This window comes from Lagenorhynchus albirostris, chromosome 13 (genome assembly GCF_949774975.1).
Source record: "Lagenorhynchus albirostris chromosome 13, mLagAlb1.1, whole genome shotgun sequence".
Classification (NCBI taxonomy): Eukaryota; Metazoa; Chordata; class Mammalia; order Artiodactyla; family Delphinidae; genus Lagenorhynchus; species Lagenorhynchus albirostris.
The window spans coordinates 31313910-31326576 of record NC_083107.1 but is presented as its reverse complement, the minus strand read 5'-3'; positions in this window follow the sequence as shown (position 1 = coordinate 31326576).

Genomic DNA, 12667 nt, shown 5'->3' with positions numbered 1-12667 from the left:
CTGCTGCCTAGGACCTGGGGCTGCAACACACTGCCAAGCCTTTGCTCCCAGCTGTCCCCATTGTCAATCAGAAAAGTAGAAGCAGGGTCTGGCCGCACAACCATCTTGTCTCTCTAAGACCAGGGCAGTTCGCTTCTACCACTGGGCCTTCCATACGGCCTCTCCGCACCTCCTGCCACCTACTCCAAGGAGTTCCATCCTCTTGCAGGGCAAGGCTCACCTATTTCCTGCCTGAGCATCACTCAGATGCAGAGTAGCTGCATTATTGTCTTCTCCTCATGAGTTCCAGGAGACAATCTCCCCACGGAAATAGTCTGAGCTTGGAATTCTACCAAAGCACAGACTATTCTGCCTGGTGTCTTTAATACATACACAGAGAGTCTCCTAAAGAACTGCATCCACCAGTAGACTGTTACACCAGTAACAGGCTCTGGTCCTCAGGTGGGGATTTTTATTTTTGCACAGGCTCCGGACGCGCAGGCTCAGCAGCCATGGCTCACGGGCCCAGCCACTCCGCAGCATGAGGGATCTTCCCGGACCGGGGCACGAACCCGCGTCCCCTGCATCGGCAGGCGGACTCTCAACCACTGCCCCACCAGGGAAGCCCCTGAGGTGGGTATTTTGAACATTTGTGACTTTATAGTCGATTGTCTCTATTTGTATATTTAAAGTATACATTGACATATGCTAGTATCACATTAATAAATTTTATATAAGGTTGTTTTAAGATACTCTGTTTTTAGGAAAATACCCACACCAAACTGCTAATAATGGGATTAGGGATAAAGGTAAGTGTGAGAATTTTCATTTTCTATACTTAGTATGGTTTGAGGTTTTTTTTTAACAACAATACATGTTACTTTTGTGATCACAGACAAAACTTAAAAACATGGAAAATATATACTTCACATACTATGCCTAATTAACCACTACACACACACACACACACACACACACACACACACACACACACACACACACACACACACACACACACACACACACACACACACACATACACACACACACACACACACACACACACATGTATTCTTTATTCCCGAGAATAGTATTTGATGTGGGGAGAGAGAGAGCGCGAGCGGGTGCAGGGGAGCGTAGAGTCTGGCGACACCTGAACATGGATGAGGTGACATAATCAACAGGTAAAAAGCTGATGAGGAGGTGAAGTGCTGCCATACAAAGTGGCATTTCTGTCTGGGCAGCTTGAACTCTTCTCAGACCCTTCCTTCCAAGTGATGGCTTCTGCTCTACTTTACCTAAATTACAGGAAGTCCTGGTCCTTTGTCTCAATATTCACTCCATTCAGCCCTCCCCCGCCTTTTGGTCAATTAACATTGAGAGCAGTTTCATTAGATGAGCTATATCACTATAGTCTGGCTTTTGGCAGTGATAAAAGTGCTTCCAGGGGTTTGCCGTGCATATCACTTGTCTTCCACCTCCCACCACGCCCCTGCACAACCGTCTACACACACACACACCACACACACACACACAACTTGAAAATGGTCTGAATGTTAAGACAGTTTTGTAACTTATTCAATAAACCATGCAAAAGATTAATTACACATTTTTACATGTAATTTGAGTTCAACCTTCTCCTGTGCCTTTCTCTACACATACAAGGAGCTCAGAACTCTGACACTTGACTTTCTGTAGAATGACATCATCTTCTTGGCCGTGTGCCTGTGGCTGTTCTCCTGGCTGAAACTCAAGCAAATGTCAGGCAGGTCAAAAATCAGAAGGGGGAAATATGGTTGTGTGAAATCAACTGAATCAACTCACATTTATTACAAAGCAACTCTGGGCAGAATGCATAAAGGCTGAAGAATCAGAGAAAGCTTAAGACATTCCCGAAGGGAGAGTGTTGATTTGAATTCTTAAATTAAGCTACTGATCCAATTTCCATTTTTGCATTTTGTGATCTTGGCTAATTTGATAGGCAAAATTTTATGCCATTGTATTTAGATGAAATTTCTTTGATTACTGGTGAGAGTAAGCACTTTAAAATACATTTTATTGTTATTTGCATTTCTTTCTGTGAATTGCCTATTTGTATATTTTGCTCATTATTCTTTCGAGGTACCAGCTTTTTCCTTATTACAAAGTAACAGTACTTCATATACGAAGGATCTTGACCTTTTGTCTGCAATATTTGCCATAAATATTTTTCCTAGTTTGACATTTATCTTTTAGTTTTGTTTATGGTTTTTCTGACTTTCAAATGTTTTAATGTAGAAAAATCTATCCATTGCCTCCGGGGTTCATCTATTACCTTTTTGTTTTTTGCTTAGTAAAGGCTTTACCACTCTGAGATCTCATGAATCTCATAAATTTTTATCAGTGTTTTCATTCAGTTTTTAATTCTTTGAATTCAGCTCTTTAATCCTTCCTTATTGCATTTTGGAATATAGTGTAAAATAAAGATCTAAATTAATGATTTCCCCTAATAGGTGAATCTCCTATTTGTTGTAATCAATTCACCCTTTTCTCATGTATGAAATTTAAAGGATTATACAAATAATATAGCTGCAATAAAAAAAATCAGAAAATACAAATAGTGGAAATGAGGGGGAAAACACTTGTATTTTCTTTCCACTCTGAGTTGAGTGTTAGCAATTTCCTCCGCCCTTCCAGACATTTTCTTTTCTAGATGATGCGTACATTTCCCCTCCAAATGGAATCATATTGCAATATGGTTTTGTAACCTGATGTTTTTCCATTCAGTAATGTATCATGACTATCTTTCCATGTCAGTCAATATACTTTTACAGCACTACGTCCTAATTAACTTTTCATTGAAATATATTGTACATTCAGAAACGTGTACATTTCATAAGTATACAGCTGGATGAATTTTTACCAACTGAACACATCCATGTAACCAGCTACTAGATCAAGAAGAAGAATATTACTAACACCCCCCCAAACCCTCCAAATGGTTCTTGCCTGTGATCTCTCTTCCCCAAGGGTAACCATTGTCCTTCTGTCCTGACTTCTAACAGCATAGATTGATTTCATAGTCCTATTTTTGATAGCTACATTGTATTCCATCACACATAAATGTGTCACAGTATACTTGCTATGGGTTAAATTGTGTCCTCCCCAAAGATATGTTGAAATCCTAACTTCCAGTACCTGCGAATGTAACCTTATTTGGAAATAGGGTCTTTGCAGATATAATCAAGTTAAGATGAAGTCATCAGGGTGAGTTCTAATCCAATATGACTAGTGTCTGTATAAGAGGAAAATGCCATATAAAGACAGAGACACACAGAGAAGAAGGCTATGTGACCATGGAGGCGGAGATGGGAGTGATGCTGCTGTAAGCAAAGGAGCACCAAGGATTGACAGCCACCACCAGAAGCTAGGAAGAGGCAAGGAAGGACTCTACTTAGAGACTCAGAGGGACCATGGCCCTGCCAACACCTTGATTTCAGACTTAACTTCCAGAACTACGAGAGAAGAAATACCTGTTGCTTTAAGCCACCTAGTCTGTGGTACTCTGTCATGGCAGCCCTAGGAAACTGATAACCCAGTTTTGATGACTTTGGGGTTTTTCTTACATTTTATTATTTTATAGTGTTATGAATATTTATTTTTTTCCTTAAAAGAAACTATAAGAATGAACTATCTGAATCAAAGAATACTAGTAGACAATGTAAGTACAAAGTACTTAGTAAGACAATGGCTATGATTCACCAACTCTATCTCTAAGTGTTATACTTGGTGATAGAGGTGATGTGGGCTCCTTCCTTTGTGATGAATTCCTCTGTAACTCCAGTCTCACCAGGATTCCCTAGACTGTGGGTACAGTGGGCCCACATAAAGATATAACTCACTTCTGCCACCACCTCCATAATCAGAACATTCCAGCCCCTTATCTCTAGGAGTCTCTGGGGTGGGGCATGAGGCAGTGGTGGTTATCATTCCAGTTCTTGAACAATCCTTGCACCTTCTTCTCAATGTCCCAACACATCCTCCATAAAGACTTTTGGGGGCCTGACTGTGCTACTCCCTTTGAGAGTTCATTAAGTCAGTGGAAGGACCCATCTCATCTTCAGAAGCTGAGCTGCAAGGTGCCAGGGCACTGTGGCATTCCATGTGGTCCTCATTGCATTAGAACCAGGCAATGTTTCTTTCTTTTTTTACTTTTCTGCGGTACGCGGGCCTCTCACTGTGTGGCCTCTCCCGTTGCGGAGCACAGGCTCCGGATGCGCAGGCTCAGCGGCCATGGCTCACGGGCCCAGCCGCTCCACGGCATGTGGGATCTTCCCGGACCGGGGCACGAACCCGTGTCCCCTGCATCAGCAGGCGGACTCTCAACCACTGCGCCACCAGGGAAGCCCCAGGCAATGTTTCTTAAATGAGGAGAAAAGGCCTTTCTTAGCCACTCTGTACCAGGAGCCCCCAAACAGCCCTCCCTGTTTTGTCTTGTCTCCCAGAGTCCTGCTGCCTGTAGCCCTTTCACCTGGGACTTAGCTAGGAAGATTGGAATCTGAGGCAGACACCATGTGTCAGCTGCATTACAGTGCCACGTAAAATATTCCAGATTGATGATTCCACAGTTAGACTTCATGCCGGGATGTATCCAGATCTTAACAGTGAGCACACTTTCTGCTCAAACTCATTACCTGCTGTCTTCTTGAGCCTTCATGATATTTTGATATTCATAGGTAAAATATCCTCTTCTCTTCTTTTTCAAAAAAAAAAACATTCTTATAAGCCATGACCTGTTTATTTCTCCAGATAAATATATGAATAGTATTGTCGACCATTAAGAAGTTGTCAAGGATGGCATCAAACCAATGAAATTAACAAGAGGTTTGACATCTTTGGCATGTTTGGGTTTCCATCAGGAATGACAGCATGTCTCTGTGCCTCGCTGAATCTCCTTTCACATCTCCTCCAGAGGGATTTGGGGAGCTGGAGAGGAATGGCAGAGAGCAGTCCAAACAACCTGCTGAGTGGGCTTTGGGAAGCCGATCAAGCATTGCTGGCTCGAGTACAGGGGAGGTCATTGAAAAAGGAGGCAGGATGAGTTCTGAGCCAGCTCTGGGTGTCTTCCAGGAATTCTTGATTTTTTTCATGGCACTGGATGAGAGAGTGTGCCCAGGGAACAAATCTGATGAAAGCAGAAAATAAGCTGATTTAGTAAAATTTGTCAGACAGGAGGAATTGTGGCTGAACCCTGGAGCCAAGGATCATGGAAAGAAGGGCAAATTGAAAACAGGTAGCAATGTGCACTGTGGGTGTGGCTGAGCAGAGAGGCGGGGCTGAGCTAAATTTCAGGAGACTTGGATTCCAGTCTGAGCTCTGAAGTCATGCTGCTCTGTTCGTTTGGGCTAAAGGCCTTTCCTCTTGAGCATCTGTTTGCTCTTTTCTCGCTATAAGAGTGCTCACTGAAGGACCTCTAAGGCTCTCCTTGAGCTGGGTTTCTAAGTGGTATTTACTAGAGCAACACAGGAGTTGCATGGCTGAAAAAAGCCCCAAGATGTTAAACTTTCATGTCTAAACCAAAGGACATAATTATAGAATGATGTGATGAAGAAATGAAATTTCAAAGCACCTTTGGGATGATTCCTGCCAGTGGAATAAGAAAGGAAAAAAATCCAAGGTAGCTCAAGAACATTATTTAGGGGTGAGGGATACCTAAAAGCACTAAAAACAGTGCTTTCCAAATGAGTTCTTTCTTTTGGTTTTGTTGGGTGACGGCTCCCTGAGGTGAAATGTTCTCCGATATTGTGACTTGCTTTGTAGGTGGGATGAAGCAAGGAATGTGCCCCTTGCAGCAGGAGACTCTAACCACAGAAAAAATTTCCAGGTCATTTGTGTCTTTGGGGCTACACATTTGAAAAAGAAATTACATCATTGGAGTTCCAGATAATTTTAAACTCATTTCCTTTCCTTCTTCTTTCCTTATTTTTTTTAAAAAAAAATTTATTTACAGATTTTGCCATAAGCCTAGGTTTAACTCTGTCACAGAGATGAATTATTAAAATTGGGCCCCAGATAGATGTCTGCTTCACAGATGGAGGAGGCTCCCCTGAAGCCTTTGGCAGAAACTGACATGTAGGGACTAAGCCCTTCAAAGGAGTCCCCACCAAGAGCTGCAGTGCATAGAACCTGCCAGACTATATCTGCTTCTAATATTTCCATTTCCCCCATGGGGGTCCTGGCCAATAAATTCTTCCAATTATGCCCTCATGACTCCAACTCCACAAGTCACCCAGTACCTCACTCCTCTGAAGGTCAAAAATGTCTTCATTGAGGCTAGCATTATTGTTAGCTTCAAGAACCCTTCATTGCCGGGTTTTTGAAGGGGGAATAGGAAAATTCTAAGTTTTGCATTGTACCCAGCCTCCAAGATGGCCTCCAAATCAGTCCCCAATGATCCACCTCTTGGTATTCGCACACTTGTGTGGTCCCCTCCCACTCTCTGGCAGGGTGTGCGTGAGTGTGTGAAAAATAGCATATTGCAGAAGAGGGGAGGTCAGCTGCCACGTAGTGAGGTCACTCGGGCAGCCTAGAGAGAACCCCACATGATGAGAAGGAACTGAAGTCTCCAGCAACAGCCAGTGAAAACTAGACAACAACCTTGTGAGTGAACTTGGAGGTGGATCCGCACCCCACCCCAGTTGAGACTTCAGATGAGAGTACAGCCCTGGATGACAATTTGACATCAATCTCATGACAGACCTTGAACCTGGAACCACCCAGCTATGCCACTCTCAGATTCCTGACCCTCAGAAACTCAGTGAGGTAATACATGTTTGTTGCTTTCAGCTCTGAAGTTTTGGGGTAATTTGGAATGCAGAAATAGATAACTAATGCACTCTGTGCTTTGTTTTTGGTTTTCTGAGTAAATAGGAAGACATGCTATATGGAATGACAGGTCAACATGTGTCTATCTTATATCTTCCCTGAGTTTGGGGCAGGATCAAGGAATCCATATGTTTAACTAGCACCCCAGATGATTCTTATCATCAGGAAAGTTTGAGAAACAAAACAGAAGAGTATTCAAAAGTGAATGAGACATACCTCTTCTTCAGGAAACTGTGCAAGATGGAAAGCAAATTGGTACACAGAAATACATTTAAAGAGAGGCACCAAGTGTCAAGGAAAGGTTTGAATAGCCTTGGGGGAATCAAGGAATGCTTCCTGGAAGAAGTGACACATGAGTAAGATCTCAAGGGTTGGTTAGGACCTCAGGGAGCAATATATGGAAAGAATCACAGAGTGAGAGTAACTGGTGGCATTTATCAGGGGCCTGCATTGCACCAAGCACTTTACCTGCCTCATCTTATCCAGTCCTCACAACAGTCCTGTGCAGTAGGAGCTACTGTCACCCATTTTACAAGTGGGAAAGCTAGGCTTTGGTTAGCACACTGTCCAAGGTCACACAGCTCCTGTGTGCAGTACTAGGTAGAAAGAAAGGAGATAGCTGACTCTATCTGCCATGCTTTTAACTGCTATCGTGTTCCACGTCCTAGGGGACATGAGCCTCAGAAATGTGAAAGGCTGGGACATTTTTGCAAAAGACAGGAGTTTTGTGGAAATAACAGAAGAAGGTGTCCACGGAGGGATATGGGCCAGGGGAGGATACTGTATGAAGTGCTGGAACGTGGCAGTGGTTTCCTAGTGCAAGCTCAACTCATTCATATAGTGAATGAGGAAAGGGAGTCTCAGAAAAGTTCTGTGACTTGCCTGACGTTTGATAGTGGCAAAGAGGAGTAAAAGTCCAGACTCCTGGCAGCCCCATTTCCATTGTGGACAACTGGAGGCCAAACTTTGATGCCTTACTAAGGAGATCTGAGCTCTTCCATGGCTTTTTTTTTTTTAATAAATTAATTTAATTTTGGCTACGTTGGGTCTTCGTTGCTGCGCGTTGTGGTGTGCGGGCTTCTCATTGTGGTGGCTTCTCTTGTTGCGGAGCACAGGCTCTAGGCACGCAGGCTTCAGCAGTTGTGGCTCACGGGCTCTAGAGTACAGGCTCAGTAGTTGTGGCGCACAGGCATCGTTGCTCTGCAGCATGTGGGATCTTCCCAGACCAGGGCTCGAACCCGTGTCCCCTGCATTGGTAGGTGGATTCTTAACCACTGCGCCACCAGGGAAGCCCATGGCTTATGTTTTCTGTTTGTTTTGTTTTGTTTTTTAACAATTTTAAGTGTACACTTCAGTGACATTGTTTTCACAATGTTGTGCAACCATTACCACTATCCATTTTCCAGAACTTTGTCATCAACCCAAACAAATTCTGTATCCATTAAACAATAACTCACCATTCCTCTTCTTCATTCTATTTTCTGGCTCTATGAATCTGCCTAATCTAGGTACCTCATATATGTGGAGTCATACGTTTATCCTGTTGTGTCTGAATGTTTTCACTTAATATGATGTTTTCAAGGTTCACCCGTATTGTAGCGTGTATCAAGACTTCGTTTCTTTTTCCCCCCATTTTTTCTATTGTGGTAAAATACATATACTATTTACCATCTTAACCATTTTTAAGTGTACAGTTAAGTGAATTAAGTCCATTCATATTGCCGTGCAACCATCACCACACTCCATCACCCTAACTCTTTTCATCTTGCAAAATTAAACCTCTGTACCCGTTAAATAGGAGCTCCCCTTCCCTTATCCCCTCAGCCCTTGGCAAGTGCTCTTCTACTTTTGGTCTCTATGATTTTGATGCATCTAGGTACCTCATATCAGTGGAATTAGGCAGTATTTGTCTTTTTGCGACTGGCTTGTTTCACTTAGTATAATGTCCTTAAGGTTCATCCGTATCCCATCATGTGTCAGAACTTCCATCCTTTTAAAGGCTGAAAAATACTCCGTTGTATGTACCTACTACATTTTATTGATCCATTCATTTGTTGATAGACGTTTGGGTTGGTTCTACCTTTTGGCTGTTGTGAATAATGCTGCTATGAATATGGGTGTACAAATATCTCTTTCAGACACTGCTTTCAATAATTTTGGGGATGTACCCAGAGGTGAAAGAACTGGATCATATGGTAATTCTTTTTTTTTTTTTTTAACTTTTGAGGACCTGCCATATTGTTTTCCACTGTGACCGCATCACTTTACATTCCCACCAACAGCACACAAGGGTCCCAATTTCTCCACATCCTCGTCAACACTTTTATACTTCATTCCTTTTTTCAAGGATAAGAAATATTCTAATGTATGCGTACACCACATTTTAAAAATCCATTTATCAGTCGATGAACATTTGGGTTGTTTCCCCGCTTTGGCCTGTTGTGAACAATGCTGCTATGAACATTGATGTACAAGCATCTGAGTCCCGGCTTTCAGGGTTTTTTGGGAAGTGGAATTGCTGGATCAAAAGCTAATTTGATATTTAAGTTCTTGAGAAATCTGTAGACTTTTGGAAATCTGTGCTCTGTAAGTTAGCTCTGGTCATCCTAGCCTTTTGAACAGATATCCCTGGGTGGGTGGGAGGCCACCTCTCTCTCCCGCATCCACACCGCTGCCCTCCCCCCGCTTCCTTGCTTTCCGGAAAGCGGTTCTCAGAGCCTCTAACACAGAGGTCAGGCGGCTGAAATGAAGCTGACCCCGGCGTCCAGTTGGGCTTGTCTGAGGGAACTACCTTTGGGTCGCTCCCAGCGTCTCCTGCGAGGGCGGTGTGGGCAGGAGGGGAGGCTCCTCCCGGTTCTCTGAAATCTCGCCAGCTCATCGGGCCCGACCGCCTACTCTGGCGGTGGCCCCGGGGCTGGCCAGGTGAGCGGCCGAGCGGTCCCGAGCCCCGGGGTGGGCGCAGCCCTGCGGGATGGGAGCCTCGGGCGCCGAGTCCGCGCTGAGCCGGGCTCCGAGCTCCACCGCCCTCGTTCCCGCCCCAGGCGGCCGTTCCGGAGCCTGAGCCCAGGGAACGCGCGCTCCCTCCGGCGTGTCCTCGCCTCGAGCTGCCGCTTCTGCGTCCCCGACACTCCGGCCCCGGGGGGACTCCCGGGGTCCCCAGCCGCGCGCGTGCCTGGGCGACCCGACGTGCCCCTGCCTGGAGCCCGGAGCCCCTCCCTCTTGTGTCTCCCGGACCCGGCGGAGCACGCCTCCCCGAGCCGGGCACCCCGGCCCTGGGCGCCCCACTGTCACCCGGGCGGGGACAGCGAGGGGGGCGGGGGGGCGTTGGTGGCCACGCCGAGGAGCCGCGGTCCTCTGATCTGCGGCGGCGAGAGCGCAACTCCCGCAGAGCCCAGCCGGGAAAGATCCTCGAGCAGAGGAGGGAGAGAAGGGAGCCGTGCTCTTCCTATGGGCCTCTGGGAGAAGCGGCTCGTGTCCCCGGACCCGGAATAAAGAGCTCAGGACCTTGTCCGCCCGGCGCCGGGATGCCGCAGGTACGGAGCGCGCCCTCCGGGGCGATGCTCCTAGGACTCCACGCGGCAGCGGCCGCCAGGGCGCGGGGGCTTTTGAGTGGGGAGGGGGCTTTTCAAGAGACTCGCACTCGTGCTCATTTCTGCAGGGGACCCGGTCTGTCCCCTCCTTCTGTCCTTAGGCGTAGCCTCTGAGGCTCCGAGGACAAAGTTGGGAGCAGGCTTATCAGCAGAGGCTGCAAAGAGATGCTTCCAGAGATGGGAAGGTCTGGCCAGGGGGCAATCCCTAAACGCAGGGGCTCCAGAGGACACCGGGTGACAATGGGGTTCCTTCTGGGGAGGTGAGAATGAAGGAGAAAAAGAGATCGCTGGACAATATCTCCCCAAATCCCAAATCTCCTAACACCCGTTCTCCCCAAGAAGTTTTTATGCTCTTTGTTTTTAAAACATGACTTTGAGTCTTCCAGGTAGCGAGCTTGCAGGGTCCCTCTCCAGAGGTGGCGCGCCTCGGAGACCCACAGGGCCTGCGAGGGGTGAGGACTGTCCCACGCGGCGGACTGCATCCTTCCTGCCTGGATGGCAAGCCTGGCCCTCTCTGACCTTTCCGATTTGGGTTCTGCTTCACACACGATAGCAGCAAAGGGCAGGGCCTGAGAGGGGCAGGATCGATGCTCAGAGGAGGAAAAAAATCTGCGAAAAATGGAGGGGAAGTGTTGGGGGAAAGATGGGGGACTGGGGCTGGGCCTCCCTGTGCAGAGGGACTTTAGTTCTACCCCCAAAGGCAGGCTCCAGACATGTCACCTTTAAGGGATGTGGGCAGCATGCTCTCCTGAGGGTCCTAGGAGTCTTTCTTGTGTCCCCCTTTCCCAGGAACCTCAGGCTTCCACACTTCCCCTCCCTCTCTGAATTTCCTGCCCTCTGTGGAGCTCTCCAGACCCCAGCCCTCTTCTTACATCCCAGCAACCTGGCCTGATGTTTGCAGGCTCTGGGAGGGACTGGATCTGCAGGGAGAGGGACGGGGACATGGGGAGTCTGGCTCCCTCTTGGTTCTGCATCCCCACCGGTGCAGCTGACAACCCCCTCCTGGTACCCCAGCCCCATCATCTGGGTCAGGAGTGCCCTCCTCTTCCTCGAAGCTGACCGAGGAGGCCTGGGTCCTCACTAGTAATTCCTTGCAGTCCTAGGATGTAACACCCTCCCTCTCCAGGGACCTCCATGCTTTACAGACATCACTGATCTCTTGCCTGGAGGATGTTGAAACTCTGAGAGCTCAAGCTGTTTATCTCAGGACACACAACCAGCCAAGGAAGGATTTTGTTCCAGAGTCCCCTTTCTAAGCCACTCAGTGATTAGGCTGGGACTTCACTCTTGCAGCCTCTGTGTGGGGACAGGCCTTGGTAAATGCTGTGCCTGGCTTCTAGGGTCACATCAGACTTGGAAGTAGGAACAGGAAACCTAGTGAGGAGAGGGGAAGGTGGCTGCTACACAGGCTCTGATTTTAAAGCAGTGTTTTGCCAGAAGGAAAGAGGCTTGGAGAGCAGTCAGGCCTGTCTCAAAGTCTTGCCTCTTCAGTGGAATTCAGAATTTTTTTTTTTTTTTTCGGTACGTGGGCCCCTCACTGTTGTGGCCTCTCCCGTTGTGGAGCACAGGCTCCGGACGCGCAGGCTCAGCGGCCATGGCTCACGGGCCCAGCCGCTCTGCGGCATGTGGGATCCTCCCGGACCGGGGCACGAACCCGTGTCTCCTGCATCGGCAGGTGCACTCTCAACCACTGCGCCACCAGGGAAGCCCCAGAATAATTTTTTAAGCTACAGAATGGGACAATTCCACAAGGACAAAGTTCAGGCTGTCAGGACAAGGAATGGGGTTTGGAGCAGGTCACTTTGGTTCTCTTCAGCCTCCCACACTCCTAACTTTGGTCCCTGAGAAAAAGTGCAACATTCAGAATCTTCAGTGAAACGGAAATAAACTGAGTTAGCGCTTGTTTGTCTCTGTAGCAATCTAACCTTCCCTGAATGAGTGGGTATGTGGTTTTGATTCCTTTGTTTTCTTTCCCTGGTTCCTTTATTCCCACTCCATCACCTGTTCACTCTGGGCAGGTGGCTAATGGGTCAGCTTAGTTTATAGAATGGTTTTAAATTTAGCCAGGTTCACTTACATATGTAGCCAATTGTTTGTATGTCTTTCCAAGGCTTAGGATGGAGCTTGGATACTGGACCCCAAGGACGCTTGCAGGGACAATCTGACTCATTAATGGAAAGCTGAGTACCAGCAGAAAGGGGAGACCTCAGCCTAACGACATCTCCCCAGAGGAA